The sequence below is a fragment of the Ixodes scapularis genome, unplaced genomic scaffold (genome assembly GCF_016920785.2).
Source record: "Ixodes scapularis isolate PalLabHiFi unplaced genomic scaffold, ASM1692078v2 PGA_scaffold13__105_contigs__length_92229423, whole genome shotgun sequence".
NCBI classification, from domain to species: Eukaryota; Metazoa; Arthropoda; class Arachnida; order Ixodida; family Ixodidae; genus Ixodes; species Ixodes scapularis.
The window spans coordinates 9,713,742-9,729,867 of record NW_024609839.1 but is presented as its reverse complement, the minus strand read 5'-3'; positions in this window follow the sequence as shown (position 1 = coordinate 9,729,867).

Genomic DNA, 16,126 nt, shown 5'->3' with positions numbered 1-16,126 from the left:
TAGTGACCGGAAATTGATTCATTCTTACGTAAAAATTTAAATTACAAATATTTTTCGTTCAGGAAAAATAAAATGCTGTATGACAAAGACAATTACGAAGAAATAAACCGAGCGCTGCGTGACTATTTTTTTTATATTAAATTAACTTTGATTCGAGAGATGCTAACGAGAGTTGGAACTTATTTAAAAATTTGTGAGATGAACTTGTTGACATTAACATTCCATTCAAATACCTCAGGCCTTCCTTGACGGAACCATGCTTTAATCATCAGCTTAGGTCTCTCTGCAACAAATTTAAAGGTTTTTACGTGCCCTAAACGTGTTGGCAGTCCTGAGTCATGGTTTATAAAATAGTGCATATAAGTACAAAATGAAACAATGAGAGTGCCATAAAATTTGTACTCCCGCAGACGCTCTCTTCTATAATACTTAACCACCCTCGTCGTTTATGGGGTATTGTTAACTCCAAAGACCACTCTTTACCCAAGATTTTAGCGACTGAGTCGATGTTGTGCCAGATTATCACTATGCAACTATGCCTAATGATATTTTTTTTTCGGCCTGTTTACACCGATGTTTCCTCACTGTTTACTGGCCACGTTCCTGGTGTTTTTTTTTTGTTTTTTACAATGGACACTGTTTATGTCAAATTTAATGGTTTATCTCAAATTACGATTGCATTTAAGGTCTCGTCGTCTTGTGGCGTTGACAATATAAGCACTAACATTTTACGTAACACTAGACTGTCTTCTAGTTTATTTCTGACCAAAATATACCAGCAGTCTCTAGAGTTAGTGGTGGAGCCTGAAAACTAGCGAATCGGCAAGGTCCTTCCGGTCCACAAAAGCGGCAGTAACACCACTCCCCTCAGCTATAGGCTTATATCTCTCACTTGCATCCTATCTAAGATCCACGCCTCTGTTTGATTTTCTCAAAAGGAACTCCTTTTTTACCAACGCGCAGCACGGTTTACCCCGCAACCTCTCTTGTGAAGCGCAGCTCCCATTTCTTACTAATGACCTTCGCCTACATCTTGACACCGACTTCCCCACTAGTGCTGTATTTCTAGATTTTGTCGAAGCCTTTGACAACGTGCCACACAATCTCGTCTTGTTAGAACTTTTTATTCTAAAGATTCACCCTAATATACTGAAATGGATCGAATCATTCCTTCTACAACATAGCCAGTTTGGTTATGCTAACCACACCAAATCCTCCCTGTGTTCGGTTTCTTCTGGTGTACCCCAGTGTATAGCACTCGGCCCATTACCCTTCTTATTATACGTTAATTACTGTCCACTCAACGTCTCTTCCACAATACGACTTTTTGCCCATGACTGTGTAATTCACCGTGAGACAACCTCTACTGGTAATATTGTAACGTTTTAAAATGACCTCTCTACAATTTCTAAATAGCGTAACACACGACGCATGTCCTTAAACCACAACAAATGTCAAGGAATGTGCTTTTTTCATTCATTGTCAATTAACTCCCTGTGCTTCTTTTGAACTCTTACCCCATTGATTATACTAACCAATACAAATACTTAGGCTTGCATCTCACATCTAGTTTATCGTGACATACTCTTATTAAAACAAACATATCCTCTGCGCACCGCTTTCTAGGCTACATTTGCCGAAGGTTTAGACCCTTACCTGAAAACCTGGAACGTATTTTGTACACTACTATCGTCCGGCTTAAATTAGAATATGCGTCCTCTATCTGGCATCCTCATCAGAAAAATTGAGACTCCATTGAATCCTTTCAGACGCATGCTGCTCGCTCTATCTTTAATAGAAACTCGCGAACCTCAGGCGTATGATTAATGAAGTTTCGTTTTAACCTTTCTCTACTGTCCTCCCGCCATTGAATTTCCCGCCTTTTTATTCATGAAAGTTTACATACCTTTTTTCGAAAATGTCTCTTCTAAACCCATTCATCTACATAGCACCAAGACTAGACCATTGATGTAAGATCGCCCGTTCCAAGCTATCAATTCGAGCACTCTGGCATTCTCTCATCCCTGAAGCAGTTGCGAACTGGAATGACCACCCGGACGCCATAGTTGCCATACCCGACTCCAAGCGATTCCAACTTGCCCTTCAAAACCAGTTGTACTGACCCACTCCCTCTATAACGCCCTAGAGGCATTGTTGGTATGTATAAATAAATAAATAAAAATTTAAGGTTCTTTCGCTCACGCAAGTTATGCTTTTTCACGGGGGAGTAATATAGTATGGAACTTATTCTTTTTCACAACCGAGCAGAAAAAAAAAAAAACAAACAAACAAGAATCCGACCATTTTCGGGACGAATAAATCATATTTGCTATGATCGCCAGGCCTCTGTCAGCCGTCGAATGGCCGTGCCTCGACCTACTGTAATCATGACCTGCCCACAAAATGTCTCCATATGGAGGACACTGTCGTCAAATAACTTTTTTTTCTCGGAGACATTTGGTAAAGGCTTTTTGCGATCCAAACACAGTTCCCAGCGTGTCTAGCGCACGATCTTCACGGCACACGGCTGATTATATTGTCACGAATGACAACTAATGAGGCGACAAAAATTGAAGCAGACCAAGCGTTTAGTGGGGAGAAATTGTGCCCAAAATAAAATAAAGGAAGGCTATAGTGTCGCAGCCGTCGCTGGTGGCGTGACAGGAGGATCGAGCGCTGGGGTGAGACTGATCGCGAAACGGAAGAGTGGGGGGGGGGGGGAGGTGGGGGGAGGTGATGTGGGGAAGGGCAGGGTTAGCTTTACCATCGCGAACCGCCATGCGGAGCACCTTTTGTACCCGCGTGGGTTTCCAGAACATTCGGCGCAGAACGTTTGGCGCGTAGAAACTCTTACCTCGATCAGGCCAGATAAGGTTCCCTAATTTATAAAAAACGTCAATTGAACGAATGAGTAAAAAAATCGCCCGCCCCTATTGGAAAAACGTACAAGAAACAAACCTGCCGCTTTTACAATTCTGGTATGACACCACCATAATTTCTTGGTATTATGTATGCAGCTAGTTTGGTTTGGCGTTCTGCATAACTGGAGATACCGGCACCGCTATGGCTCCGGGTCTGTCTATACTGGCAGCCAGTTTGCTTGCCGATATGATTCCGTGTGGCTGGTATGATTTTGCGTCCGATGACGTAGGCGACCGCCTTCTTTCCAACAAAACGCTTACACCACAGGACCACCGGTATAACTAAATCATACATGCAGAAAGACGACCGCCATCTTCCACCAAAAACGTCCATCGTTCACCACCGGTATCGTACATACACCATGTATGTCGAAAAAGAACATAAGCCGCGTTTACATGAATGCGACTTAATCGCATCGAATCCAGTTGCCGCATTCAATATATGATCATGTAAACGGCATAATGCGCAAAGCGCATCGCATTTTGGAACGGGAAGGATAATCGCAAGGCGCTCGCTGCAGGAGCGAGTGAACAGCTGAGAACATGGCGGCGGCCAACCTCGTCAGCGGCGCGGAGAGCGGTCCCGCAATTTTTTTTCCCGAGAACAAACGCAAGCTTTTGTTGCGATCATAAGTAAGCGGAATATAGCGGAGCTGCTCGGTGAGGGCGGCCCCGTCCAAACCTTTGCGAAGTACGACTTGCGCGTCCGAAGGGGTCACAATGGCTTCAGTGCAAGCACGAATGACACCCGAGAGCTCCGAGCCCTGTAGAGCACTGCATGGTAGCGCACAACGAGCAGCTCCTACTTCGGTGCCGTTCCTGGCTGCGCAAGAGCCTCTCGGACTCGGGGTCCGGTTGGTCCTGTCGCGATCGGCGAGGTCTGGCGCGGCGAAACGCGGAGGCTTCCTCAAAGCGTGGGCACACACGTCGCCTCTCGTTCAGAGTGAACCGGCGGCCCGGCCTGGAGTCCTAAACGCCTTGGTTTTGATGCTTCTTCCGTCTCGCAACTTCTTCCACAGCACCGAAGACAGCGGACACGATCTTTACTTTCACTGAATGCGTCGAAAGGACTCCACGTGCGATGCACCGGAAAACGTGGTGCGGCTGGTGCCGGAACGGAACTGCGGAACTTCGAGCTTTGAGTTAACGTGCACGGCAAGAAACCGATCGTAACACCAAGCCGCGGATACCGCATCGCCGGTCGACAGCGGAAAACGGCCCGTTGCTCGTACTCGGCAAACTCGGCGTCTTTTCGTGGCCCCTCGCGTCCTCGCAACCAGCCACAAACTCACCAGCCCGCAACCGTAGCGACCGTAGCCGGCGTTGGAGAAAACCGAAACCGAAACTTAAGGCTTCCGCCCAGTGGCTTCGGTGCTTCCGCTGCCGCGGCTTTTCTAAGTTCGCGGCTTCCACTTCCGGTCGTCGCGGAGATGGCGAACAATGGCGAAGATAGCGCGATGTGGTTCGTTGGCTCGTTTACGGTTACGGGACAGATGTTTTGCGGTCCGTTTCTACTGCGTCTCTGGTTCTAAACTCGACGGCGCCTCTCATAGTTCAACCAGGTGTGGTCGGCCTGGGTCAGCGCGGTCGGCTCGCCTCGTCCGATCTCCGGACCGCCGGCGACTTCCGAGTTCTTTAGGCCTGGGATCCGAAGGCGTCTGTCTCCGTGAAACGGTAAGCGAATCTCGTCCCGTTTTCGTTCTACTTTTAAATTACGTTTGGTGCGCTACTGTGTAAGCATGCGTGCCAAGTGTTCGTGACAATTTTGAACTAGAATAATTGTGCTTCATTGCGGTTTGTCATTTACCGCAAATGTAAATCGAGCAATGAACGAGGAGTAAATCGAGCAATGAACGAGGAGCCATGCTTGAAAACGATGTATGTACGATGTTAACTTCTACCTGTGCGGCTTTAAAGAAAGTCAAGACTGGTTACGGTTGGATGCGAGGCTGGTCCCAATGCAATCTTAAGCACTTAGAGCGCCTTTCTGAACGGCATGTAAGCAATATAGCGATCGACGAGACGAGCGACGGCGAGAAGCTACGAGTGCCGGCGCCGAGCGACGAAGATTTCTCACTCCCGCTGCTTGCGCCGCTCGGTTCTTGGGCTTCTAGAAAACGTCGCTCATCGCCTTGGTCGCTCGCACCAATCGCTTTCATAATGTGTGTGTCGTCGCGCGGCCGTGTTTATTCGAATATAAGTCGACCTTTTTTTTTTCTTTTTTTTTTTTTCGGAAATTGTGACTAAAGAATTTCGACACCTGTATTCGCGACCAAATTTTGCGACCCTACCGGAGGCATGAAGCTATCGAGTCACCGAGCCGGCGTTGCCGTAGAGCCGCGCCGCTTCTTGTTTCAAAAAGCTTTTGGTAACCGAAATGGCTCGCCGCCCGCGGTGGCCCGTGCCGCTCCTCGGGCGTCGGATGTCGACATCGCGCCTCTAGCGTTCCCCTTGCTGGGCAACGGGGAAGGAGAGGAACGCGATGCGCCACGCACTTTACCCTCCATCCTTGCAAACGCGCACACAAAAAAAAAAAAAAAAAAAAAAAAGTTAATTTTGTTAGTTGCTTGAGGCGGCTCGGCTCGCGTGTTGCTCATGGCGACACGGCGGCTTTGCTTGCGTCTTTGTAGTTTGTCTTCCGTCGCTTCGCACCTTCTTTCGTTTCCTGTCGTCATTTTACAACGGTGTCAGTGAAGTATTGCTGCGAATACGCGAGGATGTCTACCCAGCTGAAGAAGCTTCGGACGACGATGACATGTCCAGAAGTTCTGACGGTGATGAAGTTTTTGGCATCGCCCCGTGATTTAGCTGAGAGTGATGTAAATAAAGGTTTGTTTCTTTCTTTTGCCCAAAATTTCCCCTGTTCTTAAAAATAAAAAAAAAGTCGACCTATATTTGAATTACTTTTTTTTTATTCTCTATGGACCCAGTAAATAGGGTTCGACCTATTTTCGAGTAAATACGGTAACTTTAATTTTTATTTCGGTTTACGTCGGACGCAACTCGAATGCTTGACAGTTACGTTGGGCGTAACTTTAATTTTTATTTCGGGTTCCGTCGAACGTAACGTTAGACACTCCGTTACACTTGAGGAAAATAGGGGCTGCTGGTTCATCATATAAACCAACCATTTGTGTTTAATTAAAATGCATCACTGACCTCAAAAAAAAAAATGATACTGCTATCCTAGAGTTTATGCTATAGGAATGTAGCGCTTCAGATAAATTTGTTAATTTTTACTTTTAGTCCCTGCCCCCTCCAGATACCACATCTGGCCTAAAGCAGTGTTCCGGATCTCCTTCCAAGACCTCAGGCGGGTCGTCATTCAATCCATGAGTCGGCGGCGTCTCATGGGCGTGTTGCTGTTGCTTACTGGATGGTGCTACCGAGGGAAAAGTGGTCATGCTTGGGAAAGCCAAGTATGGCCGCCGTAAGTATACATATTGTCTTTACCTTTGCTGGAATCCACTTTTAAGAAATGCACAGTTCGCATGTGTGCATCTCTCAATGTTTCCACAGTCGGCTGTGTGTTTTTTTTTTTTTTGAGTGCTCCAACTCTGCTAGTGCTAGTTTCTCTAGATCATGCAAATGGGATGCAACACTAAACCACATATGCTCTCGCAACAAGCAGTGCTGTGCAGAAGCACAGTGGAATTTACTCTAGCTTTATAATGCAGCCCAAAATAGTTGACTCCAAGTATAGCTACTTTTGTGACTCCGTTTAACCAAAAGCTCTGCCGAAACAAACTTGCCGCCTTATAGGTAGTGCAAAAGAACCTCGCGTGCCTAACCTGGAGAAGGGCATTTTTTTATAGGTCAATTTTTTCTTAAACCAATACCTTCAGCCTCCTTGAAATGTTAACATCATGTGACACACGGAAGAACAGTAAACTCTTTAATGTTGGCGAACCTTTAATTTTCGCGGCTTTTAATTTTGCAGAATTCAGTGGCTGCGATTATGTGCTCTGTGACCGATTCGAGAAGAAATAGGGGCCACGAAGATAAGGGGGTTTTACTGTACATCGGAGGAAAGAGGAAGTCACTTTTGTTTGTATGCAAGAGTAAAACCAACAACAACAATCATGGTGTCGACACTTTGTGAGCCTATCTGTGTCTATTGAATGATATCAATTTTGTTTTAGTTCGTTAAACATTGTTGCCTGTACACTGTGGGATGTCGTCTTCAACACGAGCAGTGGTTTTCCCTGAAGTAGGCAGCATGGACGCGTGCCGCAGCGCAACATAGTTCATTTGCAGGTGGTACCGCAGGTTGAAGGATGGTTGGCACAATATGGGGGAATCACAATTCAATGTTCTACCTCGGGCGTAGACAAGATTTGCTCATTCTAAATCATTTTGTCTAAAAATCGGGGATTTGCGATGAATGTACCCGCATGGTTGGAAGGGCCAGACAAGCCTTGTGAGCGCTTCGTTTTCTAGCGTCTCAGTCCTGAACCCACTCACGCACCACATGTGTAGATGTTCCAATACATGGGACCACTTATTTGGAAAATGGTGAATGGCAACTGTTATCTTTATCAGACTTCTGTATTATGGTCAAAGTTGGACTGCATATTTGCAATACTTTTTCTCACTTAAAAATATGTCATACTAAAATATGTAGAATAGCCGATGACAAAAAGAGAATGGCTGGGCGTCCTCCAGCACGTGCTTGTGCTTTTTACCCCACTTTAGACAGATGTGCTCGCTCCAGGCTCATGAGGCGCTGAAACGTCATCGAAGGTAGCAGACGGGCTGGTGGTGGAACAACGGAGACTTCTCCCTGCCTTCCTCATGCTGTCAGTGAGCGTGTACCTCTATACTCTAACTTAGCTTAACCTGCACAGAGCTGAGGAGAATAGGCTTGGCAAGTGCCCCTACTGCATATGCATTTGTACAGCTGAGGCACTTTCTGAATCAAGAACATTGTGTATCTTACCTTCAAAAACACATCATTTTTGGGGTGCAAGAGGAATTGTAAGGCATATCTTTGTTTGTATTGACCTATTACGTATCGCAGGCACGTAGCCAGGGGGAGGCTTATGAGGCCCGGCCCCCCCCCCCCCCCGATATCTTCCATTTTGCATGGGTCCTCTCCCCCCTCCCCCTCATACAGCATTTTGTTATGAGTGGGCCCCCCTGAAACAAAATCCTGGCTACGTGCCTGACGCATCGACTCCAACTTAATGCGGAGTCGACCCACCTTGTTGATAAATTTAATGCCTGCCAGGTAATTTGTTTTGCATTCAGTTAATATATCAGTATTCAGTTAGGTATCCCAAGTCATTAGTCGTTGAGATGCAGTCCCTCTGTAAGTCAGTCATGTTTAACATTCATAAAACTGCTTGTCAAATAATGGCACTGTCGAGGACATGTACTCGGCTTGAGCAATCGCTGTCCACAAGCTGGTTGTGTGGATACAGGCAGCAAACATCCCGGTTGAAACGTCCTTCCTCGCAATGTAGCTCAAGACTAGGTCAGGGCCCCACTCACAAACGTCTATACTTTGCATCTCTTTAAGCTGGACCACTTTTTACACTACAAGCCATTGCAGCAAAAACAGTGTGACACATGTTTATAAGCTCGACGTACCATGGCGTCCAACTTGAAGGTCACATGGCTTGCAGCTTCTGCCGTGGTTAACTTTAAACTGAGATAGTTTGGAATAATGCTCTCGGTTTTTAGTGTTGCCCGGCACGGTTAACAATTTGGTGATATAGTGCTGCATTGAAAAATCTGCATTCGTGACTGTATCACCTTATGAATGCATACTAGCTATTAAACTCTCCATTCTGCAGAGAAATGAAATGCACTTTGCTTCCAATTGCAGCTACTTCTGGAACTTCATGGTATGAAGCACCTTATGGCTGCAAGCTCTGACCGATCTTGTTCTCTGGTCTGCGCAGGCCCATTGCAGGGAGTCACTCCGAGAGCCTCACCAGAGGTTCCTGCCCGTGGTCGTTCTAAATTTTTTTCTTGTAGGTATGCATCCTTTCTGTCTTTCCCTAATGTACTCGGGCGTTTTCTTTTCATTGTCGCAGATTTGCCTCAAAATTGGTTCAGCACAGAAATGGATGCTGTACAACCGTATCCCGCATATTTTGTTCAAGATAACTTTTCTTTGCGAAAGCTAGATTTTTTTTTATAAAGGTTAGTTTTTTTTGTTTTTATTTACAAATTTATTTGAGTTTCCATGGGCAACACTAAGACGTTATGCCAAGGGCAAGGACAAGTTCGCTGCTCTAACTTGTTCTCAACTGATTGCAAGAAATTTTGTTAATGTCGTGAAACCTCTTTCCAGCACTTACTTTGCAGCATGGAAACAAATTATACATGGGACATACTCTTTTTTAGACTGCTTGCTCATTCTGCAGGTCTGCCTTCTATAGATGTCGTGCTACTGGAGAGCAGGCGAATTCGATTGTTGGTTTTGCCATTGCTTTTTTTTAGCTGTTGTCTTAATAGTTCTTGTAAATTTAAAAATTTTCCTAAAAAGCAAGTTGGCAAGAATATCTAGTTTGACTAGTTAGCTGGAAATAATGATCTAGTACCCTTTAGTCAGTAAAATAGATAGTGTATGCCGCTGTTAGTGTCAAGTTGAGATGCACGCTTTTTAGGCATTTTGCGCAGAGTGGTACCCATTTTTATTGGTTAGCCTCTTGGTGCGCCAACTAAACTCTTTCTATCCAGACACCTGCCCTTTGCTTTTATTTGGCAGGCTCTGGCAATAAAATAATATAGTGTTATTCCTCGGTGGCTTAAAAACCTAAAGAAAGCAGTTTCTCCATGTTTAAACGCAAAGTTTTATAAAGGCAAAAATGAATTAAGCCAGTAGCAGACGACACATAGCCTCAACAGTGCTCCGCGCCAACAGCGTTGCGTCAAAATAGTGGTCGTCTCCTTTTTGCTGCCTTCTCTCTCCCTCCTTCGGCGCTCTCCTCCCTTTCCTCCTTTCCGCCACCTTTGTCACCACACCCACTGGCTAAACTCTCCCACTATACGGCTCTGCATTGCAATAGTAGTTTTTTTTATAGTCTTTAGAGTTAAATGTGAATATTTGACAGAAATCTCCCAGGTTGGGGTGAAAGAGGGTTAAATGAATGCATTTGATCATTCGCCTTAATTCAGTACCCATCATTTCAAGGCCTGTGTGGCCTTGTCCTGGGGTGTGTCTATGACTGTGGCTGTGAAGGAGCAGTTTTTTAATGGGTACAAGTACAAAGTATAAAAGCAAAAGGATCTATGTGCTGATCACGAAAGAATATGCTAACCATTCTAATGTAGCTCTGCCAAGTACTTAATTGTGATTTGTTTTTATTTCCAGCTACTTGGTTGCCTCAAGATCTGGGGATCCTAGTGGCCACAAGCTTGGACTCAATCTTCTTCTGTGGTCCGGCCAGGACCATGGGGGAGGTAATCCCAGCAACAAGAGCATCACAGTATCTCCCTGCCTGTGACTTTCGATTAGCATCACGACAAGGGTGTGCTCATGCCACCAAGTGTTAGGTATGCTACTCGAAATAAGCATTCTTACCTATTCTTGAAGTGAAACAGCAAAAGCACTGCTAAGCCTAAAATGCAAAAAAACATTCAAATCTCGGGTTGGATGGAGTTCCAATTACAAAAAGGCGTCTGCAGACATGATTCACATGTGAACTTAAAGCCCACGGATGTAGGTTCGACGGAGTCACAGAAATAACTTCCCGCAGATGGCTTCGCTAGTGCTATACCCAAACAAATTCTTAAAATAATCATTGTGTTACGTTGGTGTCATCAATCTTATGTACCTACCCCACCCAGCAGTCGGGAGATTTGAAATATAAAAAAATGGGAACTTGCACATTGTCAGCTCTGCAAAGATAATATATTGAACCGAGCATAGCACGTTCAACTTAAGAAAGCAATTCAGTGCAGGCCTAGTTTTAAGGTTCACATATTTGTTACTGCCCTTCATAATGAAGTAAAAACTGCTGAAGTTGTGGCCCACTACAGGCTTTCTATTAGTGTTAAAAAGTGTTATGGCAGTTTAAACAGCTCGCTCCTAATATTTTCTAGAAATGCATAAGTTTATGGAAATTATTATGTGGATGTTTGCAGACAGTCATGATAAGACCAATCTTTAGTGCCAAGTGTTCCACTTATTCAGAGTTGGTTGAGTCTGTAAATATTGTAGGTCGCAAATTAAATTTTTATGGTATGCAATGGGCACAATCATACGTAATGACTAGCTCTACCTAGGGGAACTTTATACGTTTACTACGGCAAGATGGTTTCGCAAAACTAAGTATTTAGTTTATTCAACTCCTGCACTAACCTTATCTCTAGAAACTTTTTATATTCTTTACGATGCTGAGTTAGGATTCTGGAAGCAGTTTTTCTAGAACTACGCTAGACATTTCCAGTTGATAATTTTTCTCGCAAAGCATTCGAGAGAGCCAAACCCTATAATATACGGATGGAGTTCCAGAATGATGCGACTGGCAGTTTGAAACATTCGGCACTGTAACAGTAATAATGCCATGTCATTTGCCTATGTAATGCTCATTTTCGCAGATCAAACTGCTTTTTCCGTCTGCACTCATTTTCAGTGGACTCATTCAGCGAACTCGCACCCGAGACTGCAGCGCTGGGTTCTGCGAAGTAATTTGAATGAATATAGATGCAACAGGTTTCTTTGAGTGTGCGTCTAACACGTATTCTTCACATTGAATCTGCTACTGTATTTATGACCGTGTCCTTAAATGTATCCACATTCCAGCTTATTTTTATTTTGACGTTTGAGTTTTCTTCAGTACTTTTCTCACCATCTGTGCTTGTTGAGCCGTACTCAAGACCATACATCTTGTCTTTTCCTATTACATTAATATATAAAACTGTTGATGCCGAGTGAGAATTCAAGGTACCGAATCTGTCGTGCGAGTTAAATAAGAACCAATAGAAAGCTCTACAAAGGAAATTTTGTTAAAGGAGGCTGTATAAGCATTAAAATAGCACATGCCATGCTAAAAAAAAAAATACAAATTCTTGTTAGGTATGCAAGGATGACACTGCTGTGCTGTTTCTGATGTGTCACAAAAAAAAATCAGTGCCATACAGTGTTCCTTATGGAAGTACAAACTGTCGAATTCAAAGCCCAGAAGTTTTATTCAAGAATGTTCCTCAATACAAATGTATTTAGAGATCTGAGCCACTGACTCATACATGACTATGTGGCGAACATTCATTTTCATGTGCATTATAGTTTACAAGGTCAAGTCTGCATTGATTTATTGCATTCATGCTGAAACTAGGAGGGGTTCTCTGGGTATGAATAAAGATATAAACATTTCTTAAAATCAAAACATTTGAGAACAGACTATACGGCTCTGCATTGCAGTAGTAGTTTTATTTGTAGTCTTTACAGTTGAATGTGAATATTTGACAGAAGTCTCTCAGGTTGGGGCGAAAGAGGGTTAAATGAATGCATTTGATCATTCGCCTTAATTCGGTGCCCATCATTTTAACGCCTACGTGGCCTTGTCCTGGGGGGTGACTGTGACTAAAATAAGAGGATCTATGTGCTGATCACGAAAGAATATGCTAGCCATTCTAATGTAGCTCTGCCAAGTACTTGATTGTGATTTGTTTTTATTTTCAGCTACTTGGGTGCCTCAAGATCTGGAGATCCTAGTGGCCACAAGCTTGGACTCAATCTTTTTCTGTGGTCTGGCCAGGACCATGGGGGAGATAATCCCAGCAACAAGAGCATCGCAGTATCTCCCTGCCTATGACTTTCGATCAGCGTCACGACAGGGGAGTCCTCGTGCCACCAGGTTTTAGGTATGCCACTTGAAATAAGCATTTTTCTTACCTATTACTAGAACAGCAAAAGCACTACTAAGCCTAAAATGCAAAAAAACATATTCAAATATTGGGTTGGATGGAGTTCCAATTACAAAAAGGAGTCTGCAGACATGATTAACATGTGAACTTAAAGCCCGCGGATGTAGGTTCGAAGGTGTCACAGAAATAACTTCCCGCAGATCGCCTTGTTCGTGCTTTACCCAAACAAATTCTTAAAATAATCATTGTGTTTCGTTGGTGTCATCAATCTTATGTCCCTACCACACCCAGCAGTCGGGACATGTGAAATATAAAAAAACAGGAACTTGCACGTTCAGCTTAAGAAAAAAATTCAGTGCAGGCCTATATTCATGGTTCACATATGTGTAATTGCTCTTCATAATGAAGTGAAAACTGCTTAAGTTGTGGCCCACTACAGGCTTTCTATTAGTGTTAAAAAGTGTGATAGAAAACATGGTTGCGCTTGGAAGATGGGGACATAGGAAGGACAGACACAACAGAGCGCTAACATTCAACTGATTTAATTCAAGAACCTCAGCGTAGAAATGAACTTTGTCACCGCACCACATCTCAACCAATCCGTTCTGCCACGGACCGCAAGTATGCCAACTCCTTATCCGCCAAGTCAATTGACGCCATACTGACACAACTTGTGCCGGAACTATTTATAGTGTCAGCCTCCATAATCTCGCTAACAGTCCTATCTTTGTGCCTCTCAAGAACAGTAGACGAAGCAAATAATTGTTTGCACCCTCAGTCATGACAGTGACACGACAGATCATCACTGCAAGTGCAAACCATTATTTGCTTTGTGTACTGTTCTTGCTAGGCACAAAGATATGTCTGTTAGAGAGATTATGGAGGCTGATGCTATAAATAGTTCTGGCATGTGTTGTGTCAGTGTGGCGTCAATTGACTTGGCGGATAAGGAGTTGGCGTACTTGCGGTCCGTGGCAGGGCCACGGATTGGTTGAGATGTGGTGCGGTGATGCAGTGTGTTTTTACGCTGAGGTTCTTGAATTAAATCAGTTGAAAGTTAGCACTCGGTGGTGTCTGTCCTTCCTATGTCCCCGTCTTCAAAGCGCAATTATGTTTTCTAACGTACCGTACCAACTTGCCCAACAATCAGCACTCGTTAAAAAGTGCTATTGTGTTTTAAGCAGCTCGCACCAAATATTTTCTTGAAATACATAGGTTCATGAAAATTATTATGTAGATGTTGGCAGACAGTCATGGTGAGGCCAATCTTTAATGCCAAGTGGTCCACTTATTCAGAGTTAATTGAGTTTGTAAATATTGTAGGTCGCAAATTAAATTTTTATGGTATGCAATGGGCACAATCATCCGTAATGACTAGCTCTACCTAGGGGAGCTTCATACGTTTACTACGGCAAGATGGTTTCGAAAAACAAAGTATTTAGTTTATTCAACTCCTGCACTAACCTTGTCTTTAGAAACTTTTTATATTCTTTGCGATGCTGAGATAAGATTCTGGAAATCGTTTTTCTAGAACTACTCTAGATATTTCCAGTTCATCATTTTTCTCGCAAAGCATTCGAAAGAGCCAAACCCTGTAATGTACGGAGGGAATTCACAGAATGATGCGACTGACAGTTTGGAACATTCGGCACTGTAACAGTAATAATGACATGTCACTTATGTAATGCTCATTATCGCAGATCAAACTGCTTTTTCCGTCTACACTCATTTTCAGTAGACTCATCCAGCGAACTTCCACCTGAGACTGCAGCGCTGGGTTCTGCAAAGTAATTTGAATGAATAATGATGCAACAGGTTTCTTTGAGCGTGCGTCTAACACATATTCTTTATATTGAATCTGCTAACTGTATTCATGACCATGTCCATAATTGTATCCACATTCCAGCTTATTTTTATTTTGACATTTGAGTTTTCCTCAGTACTTTTCTCAACATCTGTGCTTGTTGAACCGTACTCAAGTCCATACATCTTGTCTTTCGCTATTACATTAATATATAAAACTGTTGATGCCGAGTGAGAATTCAAGGTACCGAATCTGTCGTGCGAGCTAAATAAGAACCAATAAAAAGCTATACAAAGGAAATTTTGTTAAAGGAGGCTGTATGGGCATTAGAATAGCACATGCCATGCTAAAAAAAAAAAATACAAATTCTTGTTAGGTATGCAAGGATGACAGTGTTGTGCTGTTTCTGATGTGTCACAAAAAACAAAAAAATCAGTGCCATACAGTGTTCCTTGTGGAAGTACAAACTGTTGAATTCGAAGCCCAGAAGTTTTATTCAGGAATGTTCCTCAATACAAATGTATTTTGAGATCTGAGCCACTGACTGATACATGACTATGTGGCAAACATTCATTTTTATGTGCATTATAGTTTACTAGGTCTAGTCTGCATTGATTTATTGCATTCATGCTGAAACTGGGACGGGTTCTCTGGGTATGAATAAAGAGATAAACATTTCTTCATATCAAAACATTTGAGAACGGACAAAAGGAAGGATCTGAGAACGGTATCTTAGATTCTCTTCTTTTTCTTACAGTATATCTAATGTTCACTTTATTTCACCTGATGCATTTAGTTTTTAGCGCAGCTGTTAGCACCCGTTTCCGCGTTTCGCGGCGTCGCTGTCGGCGTAACCGTTTAACTAAACTTGGCAGGAAATTGAATTAATGTTGTGGTGATGTGACGTTAATATTTCCGCTAAGTCTAGCTGAGAAACTGAATGTTTTTATGGATGACGTGACACGGTCATGCGACGTCATTTTCCCCGCTACTTTTAGCGGAAAAACTGCATTTGTGTTGAGGTTATGTGACATCAATTTCCGCGCTAAATTTATTGGGAAACTTAACCCGCTAAATTTAGTGGGGAAATTTCTCCCTAAATCGGAGGGAGCAGAAGAGGAGGAGGGGAGGGGAAGGAGGGGCATACCCTCCCATCTTCCTCTTCGAGAGCTGTACTGTATTTTCTCATTACAGAGAATTGTAAACGTCTCATATTTCATCTCATGTTTTTTTCAACTTTTATATTGCAGGTGCGCTTGCAGCACAAATCTGGGTTGTGCTGATCCTCTACGCACAAGTTAGGAACTCCTGAGTGACAAGAGTGGGAGTTTGGTCTGACAGCTCAAGGGACACCATTGTTCAGTATTGAATTTTTAATTATCTTCTTTTGAGCAAAGTTAAGCTTTGCTGCATGCAGTTCTTCTAAAAATAAATACCTGCAACCAAATTTACCAGGTCACGACATTTTGCCTCTGCTCTTAGTGCTCCTGGTGAGCCTCGGATAAGAGCTTACTGGTGTGCAAACATCATAATTGTTTGAAACCACTCACTGATATAGAGACTCATTGACATCCGGCAT